Source organism: Halichoerus grypus, chromosome 2, assembly GCF_964656455.1.
Source record: "Halichoerus grypus chromosome 2, mHalGry1.hap1.1, whole genome shotgun sequence".
NCBI lineage: Eukaryota > Metazoa > Chordata > Mammalia > Carnivora > Phocidae > Halichoerus > Halichoerus grypus.
The window spans coordinates 193,112,174-193,130,223 of record NC_135713.1 but is presented as its reverse complement, the minus strand read 5'-3'; the positions used below and the strand labels follow the sequence as shown (position 1 = coordinate 193,130,223).

At 40.5% G+C, this 18,050-nt stretch overlaps 1 protein-coding gene across 8 annotated transcripts in view; it reads left to right on the top strand.

Moving 5' to 3' along the window:
* The window catches only part of KANSL1 (KAT8 regulatory NSL complex subunit 1), a 178,974-nt gene that overhangs the window by 26,085 nt on the left and 134,839 nt on the right, over positions 1-18,050 (top strand). Inside the window, exon 1 of one of the 8 annotated variants that reach the window (XM_036103098.2) lies at positions 2,916-3,536. The exons of the other annotated variants lie outside the window; for them this stretch is intronic. The gene's annotated coding sequence lies outside the window, so the exon portion shown is untranslated. Of the gene's footprint in view, positions 1-2,915; positions 3,537-18,050 lie in introns of those variants that run through there. 8 annotated transcript variants of the gene reach the window in all.

The following is an 18,050-nucleotide window of genomic DNA, read 5'->3' as shown; positions in this document are numbered from 1 at the left end:
CTTCCAATGGGCTTCCAATCATGTCTCATTGGCCAGGATTGGGTTTCATGCCCATTCCTAACCAATCATTGGCAGAGAGGATGGGTTAAATTAATCCATTAGGATGAAGTGGATATTTGAGAGTCATCCACAATGATTACTCCAAGAGTGATTTGAACAGTAAGGTGTGTATGAGTGTGTGTGTGTGTGTGTGTGTATGTTTAATCAGCCTTGACATCCACTATATTTCTGGGGTAAATTTTAAGAAAATGTATTTCTCTTCTTAAGATTTTTGCATTTGTAGTGGCTCACCTTAGAATGTCCTTATTTGTAAAAATTGGTGCCTTAGCAAAAAGACATCTGGTTTGAGACAAGAATGTAAAACATGTTGACTGATTTAAATGCCATAAATACTGAACTCCCGAGTCTTGGGTTAAACAATGAGAGAATGGGAAAGTTGGAATTTATTTTTCCCCAAAATGCAGGTTTTATTTTTTTTTTTAATTTTTTTTTAAAAGATTTTATTTATTTATTTGACGGAGAGGGTGAGAGAGCACAAGCAAGGCGAACGTTAGAGGGAGAGGGAGAAGCAGGCTCCCCGCCAAGCAGGGAGCCCCATGCGGGGCTTGATCCCAGGATGCTGGGATCGTGACCTGAGCCAAAGGCAGACGCTCAACCATCTGAGCCACCCAGGTGCCCCTAATTTTTTAAAAAAGATTTTATTTATTAGAGAGAGAGAGAGAGAGCAAGCATGAGCGGGAAAGAAAGGGAGAGGGAGAAGGAGGCTCCCTGCTTGGTGGGGAGCCCTCCCAAAGCAGGGCTCATCCCAGGACCCTGGGATCATGACCTGAGCCAAAGGCAGATGCTTAACTGACTGAGCCACCCAGGCGCCCCCAAAATGCATGTTTTAAAAGAAGCATTTCCACCTTCTCCTAATCCATTGAAAAAATGTATTTTATAAACTTGGTTATTTGGGGGCCTAATTAAATCTGACAGTTGAGTTTTAAGAGTTGGCAGGCTACTTACTAATCAGTAGTAAGATTAATTATTTTGTGGGTGGGTGTCTTTGAACGTAATATTTTTAAGTATACACTGCAAGGGGCTTTGCCTTATTTGGTGTTTTTCATTCTGCTCATTTAGATGTCAGAATCCTTAGATTAGGGCTCTAGTTCGCCATCTATTGGTCTGTGTTTAACACCCTTCTGCTATATTTTTGGAATTACTATTTATGTGGAGATATGTATATACATTTCTTGATCAACTAAATTTTCTTTACCAGGATTATAAAAAGCCAAGACTAGCATCTCTTTTGGATGTATATACAAATATGTACACATATATTAGTTTATTCTTTGTGTAATTTGTGACTTCATTATTAGCTGCTTGCTTTTTTGATATTTGAGAACCATGACTATCATTGATAGTGTGATTTTAAGAGTACAAATGGAAACTGATGGAAATATAGGTGTAGATGCTATAGGAGCTGGTGAGTTATTGTAACTTTGTGGAGGACTGAGGGTGTTTTTTGACTAGCAGAAGCGAGGCATACCACCGGATATTGGTTCTGGTAAGCCACAAAACAGTATTGAGCATTTCTCATCTTCCTTTTTCACAGTATTGAGCATTTCTCATCTTCCTTTTTCTATCTTGCTGAATTTGATGATTTAATTGTTGGAATCATTTTGTTGTTGTTGTTGTTCAGTCATTTAAAGTAAATTCTGATGAATCCCAGAGTTCCTTTTTAAAATCTCAAAGCACTGAATTAATCTTTTGGCAACTTTTTCTTTGGTTTTAAAGGATAGTGGAATTAAACTTTGTGTGACACTGCATTATATTGCTTAACTTTTTTCATCTAGAAAAGGTTCCATTATTTTATGGCCCTGTTTTGGGAGAGGAATAAAATACTGTGCCAACAAACTGGTCATGAGAAACGATAAAGTGCCACCACTTTAAACCAACTCTGGTAGGAAAGTGGGAAGTTTGCTTTTTGTTGTGAGATTTGGGTTTCTCTGTGGAGTTCTTTGTTAAACTTTTAGCATAGCAGTGAACTTCCTTTTGGTGGCGACAGGAAGCATAAATACTCATTGTGTAATGCCATTTGCCTGCTTTGGCGGATCTGCCAAGCCATGACACCCAAAACAAGACGCGTGCTTCTTAACGAAAACTACAGTTCCCAGCGGGCCCGGCGCGGGTGGGCCATCACTTCCCCTCTCGCTCCCGGCTGTCCCTTCCCGGGCTGGCCCGGCGCGGGCCCTGGCATGCGCCTGCGCAATGACGACGTGCGCCTTTTTTTTTTTTTTTTTTTTTTCCACCCTGGCGGCTGCGGAGCGCTGCGCTGGGGCTAGTGCCCAGGCGTGCTGCAGTGTACGGAGGCAGTCGGCTAGGACAAAGGGCGGCAGAAAGCGCTTCACTGGTCAGGGAGCTTCCTACCCGATTCAGCGCGCGTTTAGCCCTGGAATAGTGTGGCACCGACGGCATTAGCCTGTTTACTACACAGTGCAAACAGTTCCTCGCTCACGTCCTCTTGCTCCGCCGCGCCTGCCCGCCTTGCCCCCTCATAGCCGGCGCGCGGCCCCGCCAGCCCCAGCGCGGAGGGAATGTGACGGCGTCAGTGCCTCAGGTTAGCCTCACCTCTGCCGGAGCGAGGGCCCGCTCCCGCCTGCCGCAGTGCCGCGTGCCGTCGCCGCACGTCTGGGAGCAGCTGGGTCCCGGCGCCGCGGCCTCCGCAGATGGAGGTGCAGAAACAGCGGCCGCGGCGAGGAGCCATGACTGAGGCGGCGGCGGCCGCGCCTCCTGGCGGCCCGCGGGGGCGGCGCGGCGGGCGCCCCCTGGCGGCGCGCCGGGGCGGAGCGGCCCTTCGCCGCCGCAGCCGCAGCCGGCGGAGGCGCTGCTGTCCCTCCTCCCCGTGTCCCCGGCGCTCGCCCGCTCGCTCGCTCGCTCCATTCTCCCTCCGCTTCAGATTAAAGGGGGGGAGGGAAAAGGAGCTCGGCCGCCATTTTCCCAGTGCCGCCGCCACCGCCGCCACCGCTCGCCGAGCCGGCGGGAGAACAGAGCACCGTAGCGAAGCCGACTCGTCTCGCCGCGGAGGCGCGGGGGGCGGCCGGAGCGCGCTCCCCGGCCGGGAAGAGGCGTGCGGGGGTGGCGGCTGGGGTGCGGGCTCGGGCTGCAGACGGCGGCGCTTGTTTGTGCGGGGCGGGGGGGCGGCTTCACCCTCTGCCCCCGCCCGCCAGTCCTCCCGGCCGGGCTGCGGTCCCCGGCCGTGCCCAGGCCCCGCCGGAGCCGAGGAAGGCCGGAGAAGGGGCCCGAAAGAGAAGAAAAAGCGGCCGCTCCCCGCCGCCGCCGCCTTCCCCTCCCCCTCCGCCTCGCCCCCCCCCGCCCGGAAAGTCAGGGCGGCTCCGGGCGCCGGGGGGGAGGAGAGCGGCGGGCCCGGGCCGGAGCCGCCGCCGCGCGCCCCCGCCTGCCGCCGCCGGCCCTCGGCGCCCAGGCCGGGGGCTGTTTGCAAACTGCGCCCATTTTGTGGGGCTGAATCCGCCCGGGCAACGCTCCTCCATCACGTGGTAGGTGCTGCTGCTGCTGCTCCTCTCCTCCTCCTCCTCCCGCTGCCCTTTCTCCTTCTCCTCGCTCTCCCTGTGGCTCCCATTTCTCTCTCTCTTTGTTAGTTGTAACTAGAAAGGCAGGGCAGGGCAGGAAAAATCCCCGGAACTTTAAATGGCCTCTCCGGGCTTCCCCGCTGCGGGTCCGGGGCTGGGAGTCGCCCCAAGGGCGGGGGTGTGCGGGGGCCCTTCCCCACCAGCTGCCGCCTCGTTCGCCAGCTTTTCCTTTGGCGTTCTATTTAAAAATGCGGCCTTACGAACACGGTTTATTCCCGTAAAAAAAACCCCAAACAAACTCTGGCTCTCGCCTTGAACTTCTCTTGACTGCAGAAGGCCTTTCTCTGCTCGAACACACATCTTGCGCGTTTCACGGTGTGTATCACAACTCTGATTGTTAAGTCAGATGGTTATTTGTTTCGTGTATTTATTATTTTTGTTGCCTGTATATTGAGGTCACTTGGGTTTTCAGATCTAGTCTCCCTCAGGCGGACGTGTTTGTTTGTTTTTTAAAAAAACTAAAGAGGAAGAGGCATTTATTTGCTTTTAAGTGAGTTTGGGGGGCCTGTTTTCCGGCTGACTGTCTTTTGATTCTTCAGCAAATAGTTTGATTGTTTTCCATCCGATAAACAACCTTACCCTCATATTTTACTTAAAAATCCTTTTGTTTTCCATTGTCGGGATCCCAGTGTGGTTTTTTGGAGAAACACGTTACTTAACTATTGCTTATAGATTGCCTTAGGGGAGAAGGGGTGACATGATGGCGCCACTTTAAATTGCTCTCTTTCCTCTGATTTTCCCCCCTTTTATTCTGGAGGTCCACTGGAGCATTTTTCCTGATCTGTTAATAAAACTGTATTTGAGAATGTTAACGATACAACTTGTAGGGCTAGAGTTTGGTACCTTAAGGGTCGGGAGACCCGAATCCCGAGCTCCCCAAAGTTCCGAGAAATCTTCCTAGTCCTCCTGCCTCGCTCCCTCCCCTCCATTCACAATCCTGGTGTTGCCATCTCCTTTGTCACGTGGCTAGCAATCATTGTGTTTTTTTGTTTGTTTTGGGGTGTGTGTTTATATTTTTAAATTGTAGTCCAGAAGAACCTACCCTCTCCCCATTGGAGAGATCAAAACATTTTAGTTGTTTTAGTTTGAGAGTAGGAGAACATTTATAATAAATGATAAAATTACATAATCTTTGCCTTGCATAATCATGATATAGTTATAGATTGTTACTGAACTTTTGTCTCTAAAGCCCTTTCAAGTATGGAAAGTAGTACGTTGGAATATGTTTTGCATTTTTTAGAATAGTCTGTAGTTCTGATTTTTCCCAGCTTCTTGGGTCTTTTAAGTACCACTGTTTACAAAGGCTTAAGTGGGTGTGTTTTCCCCTCCCCCTTCTATACGATATACTTGGTTCCTTTTCTAATAAACTGCCTGACCAATTTAGAAATTTTCAGTTGTCTGCAGCCATTGTCAGTTAAAACTATTTTTTTCTCCCAACAACAGGGAATACTTTTGAGTAATAATTGTTTTCCACCTAAAGGTATTTCATCATGTTTCTGTTGCATTTTTGATCCAGAGAATTTTTGCTTTTAATCCTTGAGGTTTAGAAGAATTGTTTCATTATATGTTTCTTCATCTCAGTTTTCCCAATAATTGGGTAAATTTCTATATTATAAAATATCAAGTATGTTTTTCTCTTGTTTTACATAGGTTACTAGCTACTTTTCCAATTAAAAAAAAGTACAGTGAGTTAGCAAATATCTTTAAAAAAAAAGTAAAAATGAAATGTAGTGATTCTTAAGTGCATTGATTCATTTCCTTTTATCATGTATATTTTTAATGGTTTGGGCCATTTTCTTTGCTAACAGTTACATCATGTCATGTGATATGTACAGTGTGATGTGTAGTTCTAAAAATAAGGCAAGGTAAAAATGCTCATCCCTTGGGAATTTAAAAAATGTATTATATGTGGGGTAACTGTTCTCAGTCATGAAATTTTGATTTTGATTTCCGCTTTGTTTCTCCAACAGAGTATTGCAATTTCTTTGACCTTTCCCGTATTTGATATATTTGTTAGTGATCTCATGATTTGAGGTGGTTAACTTTTTATTTCTCAAGTATGCACTACTTGGAGGGAAACGTTAGATGTGACAGCGATTCTTAACATCTGTATTATAGTGAAGATGGTTTCTGAGGACTACTACATTTAAGTATATATAAAATAACTTTTTGATTTGTGTCTGTAGACAGTTAAGAGAGTGATCAATTAATTATTGATAGAGTTTGAGGTAAGGCAGGGCTTTTGGTCCTTCCACTTACATGAATCTGTTGAATGAAGTATTTAGAAGTGTCCCTGCATCTTTCCTGAAAGCCTTATTCAGAACGTTAGTATTTGACTTTTGTGCTTTACCAAAGTGAGATGTTAAATTTTTGTCTGATTTTTTTTATTCCTGCCTACACACGTTATTTCTGTGGTTAAACCTGCAGAACATTCTTTGATTGTTAGACTTATCATTATCCTGTTGAGGAAAATTCTGGAAGCTGGAAAATGAGTAAGCCTAGTTCACTTTTGAGCTTTTATCAAGGTGAGAAGAAAGGAAAATACTTCCATTTTTTTTTTCTTCTTCAAACACTGCCAGTACTCTTTCTTCTTTAGTAATGCTACACTGTAAGCAGTGTTTCTACATCCTCTCCATTTTATTGGGTTGACCACAGATTTTAATTGTATTTTAAGGTGAATAACAAGTTTTAGATTTGTTCTGTTTGACATAACCAGAATTATGTAAACTGTAAACATAGGGCCATTATGAGTGGTGATGCTGGTTTGAGAAGGTATTTTAGCATTGAGTGGAGTAAAGCTTAGTTGCCTTGTTATACTGGAAAAGCAATTTTAAAATGTAAAAAATATGCTAGTCCATATTGGATTTTCAAAACAAGTTATTGAAAATCCTTTGTTTAAAGAGTAATGCCTATTCCTCTTATATTTAGTCAGCTTCCTTGGGGGAGTTGGTAGGGGTTATTTTTTTCTTGGTGAAGCTGTTAAGATACAGAAACTAAGTGACTTCCTTCCTGGAGAGAGATTTTTAAAAATTGATTCCCACCCCCACCCCCCCCAAAGGATATCTCCCCTGAGTTTGGAAAGGAGGGAATAGTACACGCTAAGTATGTGGTCTTTTGTGGATTGCCCCGGAATAAATCTTGTCATTGAGTGGTTTATTTAGTTTTAAAGCACCTTTTCACCACCCTCTTTCTCTCTTTTAGATGAAGTTTCTGGCTTGATTGGTTAAACTGTTCCATGTCTCAGGAAGCATATTTTAACTTTTGTCCCGTTTTACTTGATCACTTTACGAAAGAGTACAGTGCAGGTGTCTCTAATAAAATGGCCTAAACACCTGGCTTGCCTACTGTGTCAGTGCAATGAGTACTTGGACCATGTCCTTTTCCTAAAATAGGACTTTAAATACTTTCTGGAAATCTAAATTCAGACTAGTTTTTGAGTCTTCATGTTGATTCTGAAGATGTATGTTTGAATTATAGTTTCTATCCTAATAAATGCTTATTAGCCTCTGGGCATACTAAAAGTTGTGCAAAAATACTCCTGCCTGAGTGCAATAATTCATAACACAAAATAAAATTCTTTCATCAGTACTTCCTACTCCCTGGAATGTGAGATCAAAAAGACAGTATGAATTAGAAAAGACAAATATCCCACTGTAGCAGAGGTCACCAACTCAATTTTGAAGGCCACAAGAAGGGGTAGAAAGTAAGTGGTATCCTTGGGTGTCACTTGCAGTTTGTGGGTCATAGGAAAAAGATGTATGGAAGGGTCTCTGTTAGTTATTAGTTCAGTTATCATTTGTTCCTACATTATGCCATGTGCTTGTCTTTTACAATGTAGGGTAAAATGTATAGAAGAAAATAAGCCAGTTGATGTGATTTTCCAAAAAGAACTGAAATAGGTACTTTTTATGTGTGTTAACCTTTTACATGTCTTTGATAGAATAAAGGTAAAGCTAAAAACGCAGAGTATGAGGAAACCAACTTCAGTGTAGAGAGCACAACTGATAATTCATGAATGAAAAATAAGCTTGCGTAGTCTGAACGAGAAACTTAAAGAGCATATATGAAGATTTTAAACTTTTTTATGCCGGGAGGCCTTCAAGGTGGAGACGTTTTAAATTCTTGTTTTTTTTGTTGTTGTTGTTGGGTTGCAGTGTCTGGCACATAGTAGCTGTTCAATGAATGTTACCTTCTGCAAGCCTTGCTTTTCCAAGATTTTAAGCTAGCTCCATAAAATTTTAACATTTGAATGCCCGACCCCCTAGGGAGTTATTTAGCTGAGAATTATTTAGCTATACATTTTATTGTTGTTGATTGTAAACTTGCCTTTTTTCTCTAGTTCTAATTTTTTTAGAATTACTGTTGCCACCCCAAGCTTTTGGGAGTCAGGAAATGTAATAAGGTGGAGGTAAATTCAGTGCAGTTTTATCTAAATGTTATCAAAAACTCTGGTTCTTGTTACTTGAACAGGAATCCCAAATGAGATCTCCTTCTGAATTTTAAATACAGCATATTCTTCCCTTGTTTGGAAAAAGTTGAGTAGTATCAAACTTAATGGAGCCCCTCATCTTTTAAATTCTTTTTAAAAAAGGAGCAGCTTAAGGTCAGACCTGGTTAAATTCAGTTGGAGGGCAAATGTTGAGGAATAAAAAAGATGAATAACAATTTTGTTGTTAGGATGTTAAACCAAAAATTGCTAAAAACTGATACGTATGCTTTCTCTTGCTATTTGCTATTTGGCCTTTGTAACTGCTTATTAGCACCTCCCCCGGAGGGTGTGAAGGGATAGAGGTGAAAGCTAATTAGTTTAGTTTCTGATGTTTGCTAGTAGAGAGGCTTTGTAGAAATACTAGTTGATTAAGTTGAAATGTCAGGGAAGTTTCATTAAACTGTTCATACATTACCATGGACAACTGAGGATGTTTGAAGACCTCAAGCATATATCAAAAAAACTGGACTGCTGTTTTTCAGTTACTGATTTACTGCTTACCTCTTAGTTTTCCCTTTGGCCTCCCAAGTGAATGAAAGGAGGATGTTAGTATTAACTTTTAACATTTTCCTGGCATTGGAAAAGTTTTTTTTTTTTATCATTAATTCAAAACTCTTCAGGGATAAGGTAAGTTTTTGAATTGCTTGGACCCTTCAAGCAGTATCTGGTTTTAGGATTGTTCAGAAACACTTGTATTATTAGAGTTTGTTAGAAAGAAATGAGATAAAAATACATTTTTCTTTCTTTTGTGAGCTAGATTGGTAGGAAATTTGAATTCAGATGATAGGGTAGAAATAGGATAAAACTCCAATAAATACTTTGATACATAGTCATCTTTCGAAACAGTTCTCTGTTTATATGTTTTTAAACACAAATGGGATTATACTTGTTATGTGGCTTTTTTTTATGTAGCTGTGTATCATAGAGGATTTTCAAATTAAATTATGCAGTTCTCTTTTAAATAACTGCATAGTATTCTAGTGTGTCTTTTAAGTTCAGTTTTTTTCCTTGTGTTACAATTTTTCAGTGAAAGAATTATGCATATTTCTTTACCTATGAGAGTATTTTCTGTTGGATAGGTTCCTAGAAGTGCAGTTACTAGGTAAATGTTTGGGTAATTGCATTAAAATTTTTGGTAGATACTGCTTTCAAAAGGCTTATGTAACCAAATTTAATAGTTTAAAAAGTTTGCCAGTCTGAGTGCAGGTGCTTGGCATTGTAAATGACTGGAACCTGAGGTAGATGAAGTCTGTCCTAGATTCACTTGATGCCTGCTTCTCGTTAGGTTGTTATCTTTATGATCAGACATTCTATTAACTTCATAATGGATCCCCATCTGATGCATTCAACATACAGTACTCAGGTTACCTAACGTGTATTGGTCTTCTTTCTGCCAGGCACAGTGCTACATGTGGGGGATAGAGATAAAACAAGCCATAACCCTCCCCCTCCTTTTTTTTTTTTTTTTTTTTTTTTAAAGAGACGTGTACAGTCTAGGGAAGGAGGGGACAGACAAGATTGGGAGTTTATATTACATTATGAGCTGTTGCCCAGGGTGTCATGAGAGTGCAGATAAGACCCTAGAGAGGGAAGGACCCCTAACTCAACCTGTAATGAATGGGGAATACTTGAAAGAGCATGTGATCTTGGAAGTGAACCTTGAAAAGAAAGAGTAGTGTGGGCAAAGGTGCAAGGGCATGGAAAGAGCCTGGAGCTATAAATAAGATTCAGGTGGCTGGAGTGGGGACAGGTTGGAGATGAAGCTGAGTGTAAAAAGGGGCCAGATATATGCTGTGTAGGGAGTTCGGATTCATCCTTACCTTAGAGTCATTGAAAGATTTTTAAGAGGATCACAGCATGGTCAGATTTATGTCTCTTTCTCCTTCCTTTCTAATAATCATTTTGGTAGTGGACGCTAGATTGAAGGCTTGCTGAGACAGGAAGAAAGAACAGTTGGGAAATTATTACTGCCTGAATTACTGTAGTACATAATGAGGCTGTGAACTGAGGCAGTGGCATTAGGATGGAATGAATGTGCCTATCATTCTACCTATTGAACCCTCCCTACTCAGCCTTCAAAATTCAGTCAGAATGTCCTCTCTTTCTGGAACCCTTCCTTGACCCCTTCACGCAAAGCACAGTATTTATCATCTGGTTTTACCTTTGCACCTACTTTCTATCCTCTTATCTTTGTCGTTAATGAAGCTGCTCCTATAGTCTTTTTATTATTTGTATGTGGCATTAGTATGTGCTTAAATGAGTTATCTATGATAGATGGTAAATCAGTAGTTGGGATCAGTATTCACTCACATGGGGAATGTTGAGCGACAGGAATTGGTTTTGGATTTGGTGTTGGGGGCAGGGAATGGGTTTGGATATGGGATTCTTGAAGTAGCTGTTATGAGTGATGCTGGGCCCTCCCTACTTACTCTTTAGGTTTCAACTAAGATACTGCCTCCTTTGGGAAGCCTTTTATGACCCTACTGATTTGGCTTGTGTGAGGGCCCCTTAATGTGGTTCCCTGGGATTCCCTGATCACACAGTAGTGTCTGTCTTGAGTGGTCCTTTTCATTCTTGTAGGCACTTAGTGTGGTGATTTGAATGTTGTAGGCATTTTCATAAAATGTTTATTGGAGATCATCAGTTGGTGTTCCCTCACTGACTTTCGTCTAAAGACTAAAATTCCAAGTCTAGTGTCTAGCAATGAAGGCTCTTCCAGTTTAAACCTAGCCTTCAGCTACTTAAGATAGTAGTTAAAAGCATGGGTTTTAGATCTAGAGGTTTGAATTGGAATCCTCCTTCTGCAGCTTAGGAGTTGTTTGATCTTGGGCACATTACTTAACTTTTGAGCATCAAGGTTCCTCATCTATAAAACGAGAGTAAGAGTACTTGCTTTTTAATGTTGTTGTGAGGATTAAATGAGAGCATATGTATAAAACAGTACAATGACATAGTAAAAGGTTAGTTAATGTTAGTGAACAGCTGTCGTAATAATAACCTATCCTCCCGTCAGAGCTGTGTTTCCCTTAGTAATTATAAACCAAAACCGTATTCAGTTATAAGAAGCCCTGTTGGCATGGGAACATGTCAGGGACTAGGGTGGGTGCAGTCCCCATTAGTTCATTTTATAATAAAAAGTTTGCCTCCTATTCTCTATTGTATTCCATAACAAAACATTTGTTTCCACGTAAAAGAAATACTTTGCAATGTGTCCCATTATGTAGCTTTCAGTACTTTATCAGAGATCACTACATAGCTGCATTCTTCCTCTCTTTCTCTTCTTGAGAAGGTGTACATGTACCACTTGGTTCATACGAGGTCTTCGTGGATCATCTCTCAAATCCTTTCCCATTATTTCGAGTGTGTTAGTTTCTTCATTAGAATTTCCTCATCTTTCTCTGGGTAGCAAAATGTTGTCTTTTGACTGCTGTAGCCCAGTCACTAAGTACCCACAGTGCTTACTGTGTTCCAAGCTTTAGGTAAAGTTAGCATGCCTAAGAAGGATGCTAAGGAACTTCGCCATCGTGGAACTAGAATTCATAAATTGACAATTGGGGAACATTCAGATAGTTTGAATTGAGTGATGTTGACTTTTTTTTTTTTTAAAGATTTTATTTATTTATTCATGAGAGACAGAGAGAGAGAGAGAGAGAGGCAGAGGGAGAAGCAGGCTTCCCGTGGAGCAGGGAGTCCGATGCGCGGGACTCGATCCCAGGACTCTGGGATCATGACCTGAGCCGAAGGCAGACGCTTAACCATCTGAGCCACCCAGGCGCCCGAGTGATGTTGACTTTTTAAGTGCATCGTACAATTTAAGCAGGAAGAGAGAGATGTGAATCTGAACAGTCTGGAAAAGTTTTTGTGGAAATGCCATGTATTGAAGTATTAATTAAATTTTGAGCCTAAAAGTTAGAAGGGTCTTCCAGGTAGAAGCTGCAGCATAGGCAGAGTTTATGGAGTTGGGAATCTGGGGGAGTTCTAGGTCCACTGCACCTGATCCATTTGCTGTGATACTGTGTTAAATTTCATCTTGGAGAATTTGGACTTCTGAGAAATGCACGAGGAGCTATTCCAGAGTAGAGAAGTGAGGTAATAAAAAGGTACGGACCAGATTGAAGGACCAAGGCTGTCAAGAAGTTATTAGCATAATTTAGGTGTGAGTTAATGAGGCCCCAGACTGGGTTTGGGTTGATAAGGTTAGGAATAGAAAGGATATACCACCCGAATAGCCTTATGAGAAATAAATGGAAGGATTTCATCATGAAGGAGATGAAGTTATGAAGGAAAGAGAGTCTTCTGTCTTTAAGAGCCTTCACATTTTGTTTGTGTCGTTTATTTGGCCCTTCTGCAAACTTTAGCCCCTTCCAACTTCTGTGTTTAAGCTTGGAGGGGAAACTTTGCTGATTCTGCTGTGGTGACCACCTTAGTTGTGCTCCTGGCTGCACCCTGTCTGGGTTACTGCTGTAGCTTCATCAGTGCTCTTTGCCTTTTTACTTTCTTTTAATCCATCCTGTCCACCTGGTCTCTAAAGCACAGTTCTGGTGTGTCACTTCCTATTTGAAAAACCTTTAATGACATTCTGCTGCCTTTAAGTGTGAGTTAAGGGTGGCTATTCAAGGTTGTCCATTAATGATCTGGCTTTAGACTGCCTTTCCACTTTTTTCTGTACTGTTTCCTCCGTTAAAATATGCTTTATATTTCAAGTAAATTGATCATTTCTTTTAGCCTCCAGGATGTCCTATGTTTTCCCACAGCCTTGCCTTTTCCCATGCCATTTCCTTTCACAAGAATGCCACATTACCATTCTCTTGCTATAGCCTTTTACGTGATGATATTTTAGCTAATTTTCAAGTTTCAGTTGAAATTTTGACAACCTCATGGACACTTCCCTAACCATCCTTCCTGCTCCTATTTCTTTACTTAGTGCAGAGTAATGAGGTAATGGTGGGGAAGAGACTAATAGAAGCCACATTATGGGCAGACTTTTCTTCCGCATCTGATTTGTGCTTCTGTTTCCAGTGAAAGTGTGGTTTGTTGGCCAGCCCAGTGGCCATACCCCTCTCCTTGGGTCTCTGCAGCTTATCAACATTTTTGCAAGGTGGATGCTGCCAGATTGTTCTTGTATACCTGGAGTCCTGTCTTGGGAACTCTAAAGGAATAAGACAAGGTTTTCATTTGTAGATGTGGAGTATTTGAAGCAGCTAGATATGTTTTGCTTTCTGCAAAGAAAACATTTATGAGGACAACAGTTAAAAAAAAAATATGTATGTATAAAGTCTGTATCTAGGCAGTGGTTTTCTATTGGAACATGTGATTTTGCCCCCTAGGGGACATGTGACGTGTCTGGAGGTGATTTTGGTTGTCATTACTGGTAGAAGGGTGCTACTGGCATCTAGTGGGTGGAGCCAGGGATGCTGCTAAAGGAGAGGCCCCTCCCCCACCACAAAAAAATTATTTGGCACAGGATGGCAATAGTGCTAGTGTTGAGAAACTGCCCTAGGGGTATATTTTTGCTTCCCAAGTGCTACTTGTGTTAGGTGGAAGTTTTTCCTTGAACCTGTATTTCAATTTAGACTAATAGAATCATAAGCATAGGAAGAGACCCTGAAGGTCACATAATTGAACTTTATCCCAACTTGTATCCTTCAGAACAGTGTTCTGCAAGATACTAATAGGTGTAATGGGAAAAAAGAATGTTCATTTGGTTTGGTAAAGGCAAACATTTAAGTATTCAGTCTGATGAAATGCATTGTGAATCTCCATCAGGACAGTTTTCCCCAAATGTGTTTGCCTGCTGAACCCATCTGACATCTTCCAGTCCCCAAAATGCTTCCTCGGAACTGGGAGGAGAACCATTAATACCTAGCTCAATCTTTTATAGCCCTTTTTTGGGGTTTCTTCAAACTTACTGCAGGATCTTAATTAATGTCAGTGACAGCATGTGTCAGATTGTGGTTTATTAAATGAACTAAAAATTGGGATATTTTAGGTTTCTTTATTCTGAACGTACGGTACAACTTAATATTATCTGTCCCCACTAGTAAATTGGAAGTTATAATCCCATCCTGAAACCTGCCCAGGTTGTTATGAGGATTAATAAGTTAATTATAGCTTTTAATGCTTTGTATTCTTTGGAGAAAGGTTATTTATCATAAGTTCTGTTTTTGTAAAACTGCTTGAGAGTCTTTCTCTGCTTTAAATTGAAGAGTGAAGCTTTTGGAATTCAAGTGGGATGGGAATCATTGCTTTAATGAACATTTTGCTCAGTATGTTAAATTTATGAAAGTTACCTTGACATTTTGCCTTACTCAGATTTTTTGGTTAAGAATTTGCATTATTTTTGCTTCTTTTCCTTTTTTAATGCAAGTAATAGATGTTTATGGTTGAGACAATATATATGCTAGAAAACAAAAGACAAAAGAATCTTAACCACCTACTTTTTTTTAGACAAAAATGAGCCCATAGTATGAGTTTTGTTTTTTGTAACACCTGTTTTTTCATTTAACAGTGGAGCAAGCACTTTTTCAAGTCAGTAAATGTAGTTCTACATTGTTATTATTTATGGTTGCATGGTATTCCGTTGTATGGCTGTTGCATACTTTAAACAAGTTGTCGGGCATTTGGTTTGCTTTCTTTTTATTGTAAGTAACATCATGCAGTATTAAAAGTAAATCTAGGGGTGCCTAGGTGGCTCAGTTGGTTAGGTGTCGAACTCTTGATTTTGGCTCATGATCTCAGGGTTGTGAAATCAAGCCCCGCATTGGGCTTTGTGCTGGGCATGGAGCCTGCTTAGGATTCTCTCCCTCTGCCCCTCCACCCCTCACTTGTGCTCTTTACCCCCACACCCAAAAAAGTAAATCTAAACATATAGCAAAAATTAAAGAAAAGTTCTAAGCTTTGGTAGTTTATAGCAGTTACAGCTAATATTGAGTGCTAACTAGATTTGCCATGTCCATTTTTATGGGCATGGGTCCTCAAGTATAGTGATGTTTTAGGGAACTATTTGCTTTATATTTTTCCTGTGCATTAAGAAGTCTTACTGAAATTTATTCCTTTTATATTTGCTTTTTGTCTATAGGTTATAATAATAGTGCAAATAATGGGTGTTTGTATCAGGCACTAGGCTAAGTAATTGTAAGTATTTTATTTAATCATCAAGCAGCCTTTTGTGGTAGGCTCTGTTATTTGCAGATGAGGAAATTGAGGAACAACATAAATAATTTAAATGAGGGTAGAGCCAGAATGTGAAGCCAGACCTGTTCCCCATACTTACAGAGTGAGTGTCTTTGGGGGTAACATTGAATCTCAGCATAGTATTTTCAGTCAGTAAAGGGAAAGGATGAAGATTTCAATTTTTTTTTTTTTAACAGTATTGTTTTGATATAGAAATAAAGATTTAGGAGTTAGGAATGGAATACCTTCTGAAGAGGTTGCCTTTCCCCTTCTCTCCTTTCACCCTCCCTACTTATTTAGGTGATTGTTTTAGTAACTACTCTTTGCAGTGTGCATCCTGTGGGGATATTGAGACCAAGGAGAGCGTGTGTAAACAAAATAAACTCTTGCCTTTGAGATGTACGTGATTAATGTCAAGTTCACAGATGTACTTTCAGAGGGTCAGAGAAATCTTGAAAAAGTTGGGATTTGAGCCAGAAGATTTTTAAGTTGTGAACTTTAAGGAATTGTATAATTCTAAACCAACTGCTTAAGTACCTTCTGTGGTGTGATGTTAATTATGACCCGTTTTATGTGTGCTGGGTGAGCCTGGGTTTTCCTGAGTAAGTTTTGTGTAAGCTATGTAACATCTGTGTCCTTGCCTGGGTCCCCATGGAGGGGGGGCGGGGGTGTTTCCTGCCATGGCTGAGACTTACTGCAGAGCTCTGGGTTAGTAGACTACAACTACTCACAGCTACTCTTCTCACATGTTGTATTTCTCATCTTATACTGATAACGCGCCTTTCTTCATTGCTATTATCAACTATGTATTGATGTCAGTTCAAAAGAGGAGACATTCTTGATGGGAAAGACCTGATAGTGATTTTTGTTTATGGGAGAAAATCCTTTTTTTTAAAAAAATTTTTTTTTTTTTTTAAAGATTTTTTATTTATCTGACAGAGATAGAGCAGGAACACAAGCAGCGGGAGTGGGAGAGGGAGAAGCAGGCTTCCCGCCGAACAGGGAGCCCGATGCGGGGCTTGAGCCCAGGACCCTGGGATCACGACCTGAGCCAAAGGCAGACGCTTAACGACTGAGCCACCCAGGCGCCCCTGGGAGAAAATCCTTTGCATGTTATAAAACTAACTCAATGTATTTTGAACAAATAATGTGAACATTGGTTCATTTGACATTTGGTCTGTAGCACAACTGTTTATACTATATTAGGAATTATTACTAAATTTAAAATCAAATAGGGAAAGTGGACATAGAACAGTTTGTGACACATTGAATGCCATATGCCCGAAACGTCCATAAGGATAAAGCTCCGTAAGCCCCAGAAGATCTAGTTATTTCATAGGACGTTTATTAAACTACAATCTTAGAATAAGAAACTTTTGGCAAATTATATAGAGGAATAGACAAATTTGACTTTTAAGTGTACTGGTATTTGTATGGATGGTTTTCTCAGTCATTTGCTTAAATATTTCAATATTAGTAATTTGAATTGTCATACTTTAAAGAATCCTCATGTATTCCTGTAGGGCCTGTTTTCCTGTGTTGGTATTGATCTAGAGATAAAAATGTTTGACCAAATTGGAAGTTGCCCTTTTTTTTTTTGACTGGGAGGAGGTTGCGTTAGTTCAGTGATACACAAATTTTTTGGTTTCAAGGCCCTTTTTTACTCTTAGAAAATGTTGAGAACCACAAAGAACTTTCTTGGGTTATCAATAGTTGCTGTATTAGAAACTTTGAGAAATTTTAAAAATAATTATTAATTCATTTTAAAATGACAAAATCCATTATGTATTATGAAAAATAACTTTTTACCAGAGCAGAAAGGTTTAGTGAATGGTATTGTTTTATGTTTTTGCAAAACTCTTTAATGTCTGGCTTCGTAGAAAACAGGTTCTCATATCTGCTTCAGCATACATTCTGTTGTGATAGGTTGTTTTGGTTAAAGCGTATAAAGAAAATCTGGCCTCACACAGATAGGAGTTGGAAAATAGAGGAATAGTATAATAGCCTTTTTAGATAAATGTGGGTATTCTTTGACACTTACACACATAGTTGACAAGTAGTAGTTTCATAAAGGTTAGTTGCACTGTGGAAGCAAAAACTAAGTCAGTGAATTTTTTGTATTCTGTTAGATAAAATCCATTGGTCTGTCTTGCATTTGCTTTTACCCATGCATCAGTTTCCAGCATACATTGGTCATTTGGTCATTCGGTCATTCACTGAGTTACGCAGATCTTCCAGATGTTGACACATATGGTATCAAAAATTTCACATTCATTGATAATAGAAGTAATCTATTTAATTGGAAACAAGTTTTTTAAGTATTGGGAAAATTTTCGAGCTCGTGGTGGATACAAGTTTTCAAAATACTTATTTTTGCTTGAAAACTCAGATTTTATCATTGGCAACAAACATTAGTGGTTTTCCTTGAAATGACAGGTTCACTTTGTTCATTTTTGAGAAAATACCTAACTACTCAAGTCTGAATAACCATAGTTTGTCAGTTGTTCTGCCAAGTAAAAATAGTGTTCTGTGAAAAATGCTTCCAGTTCAGCTTGCAAATCAATTGTATAATGGTTTTTCTCAGACTTCTTAAAGAAGCAGAAGTTGCTTTATGTGTACTTTTTCCTTTTATCACACAGTATTTAAAAATGTATACTCAAAAAAGTACATACTCAAGATTGGAGATTTAATAAGATTTATAATTTCATCAAAGACATTGTTAGAAGGAATGGACTTTTTTTTTTAAACTGTAAATGAGT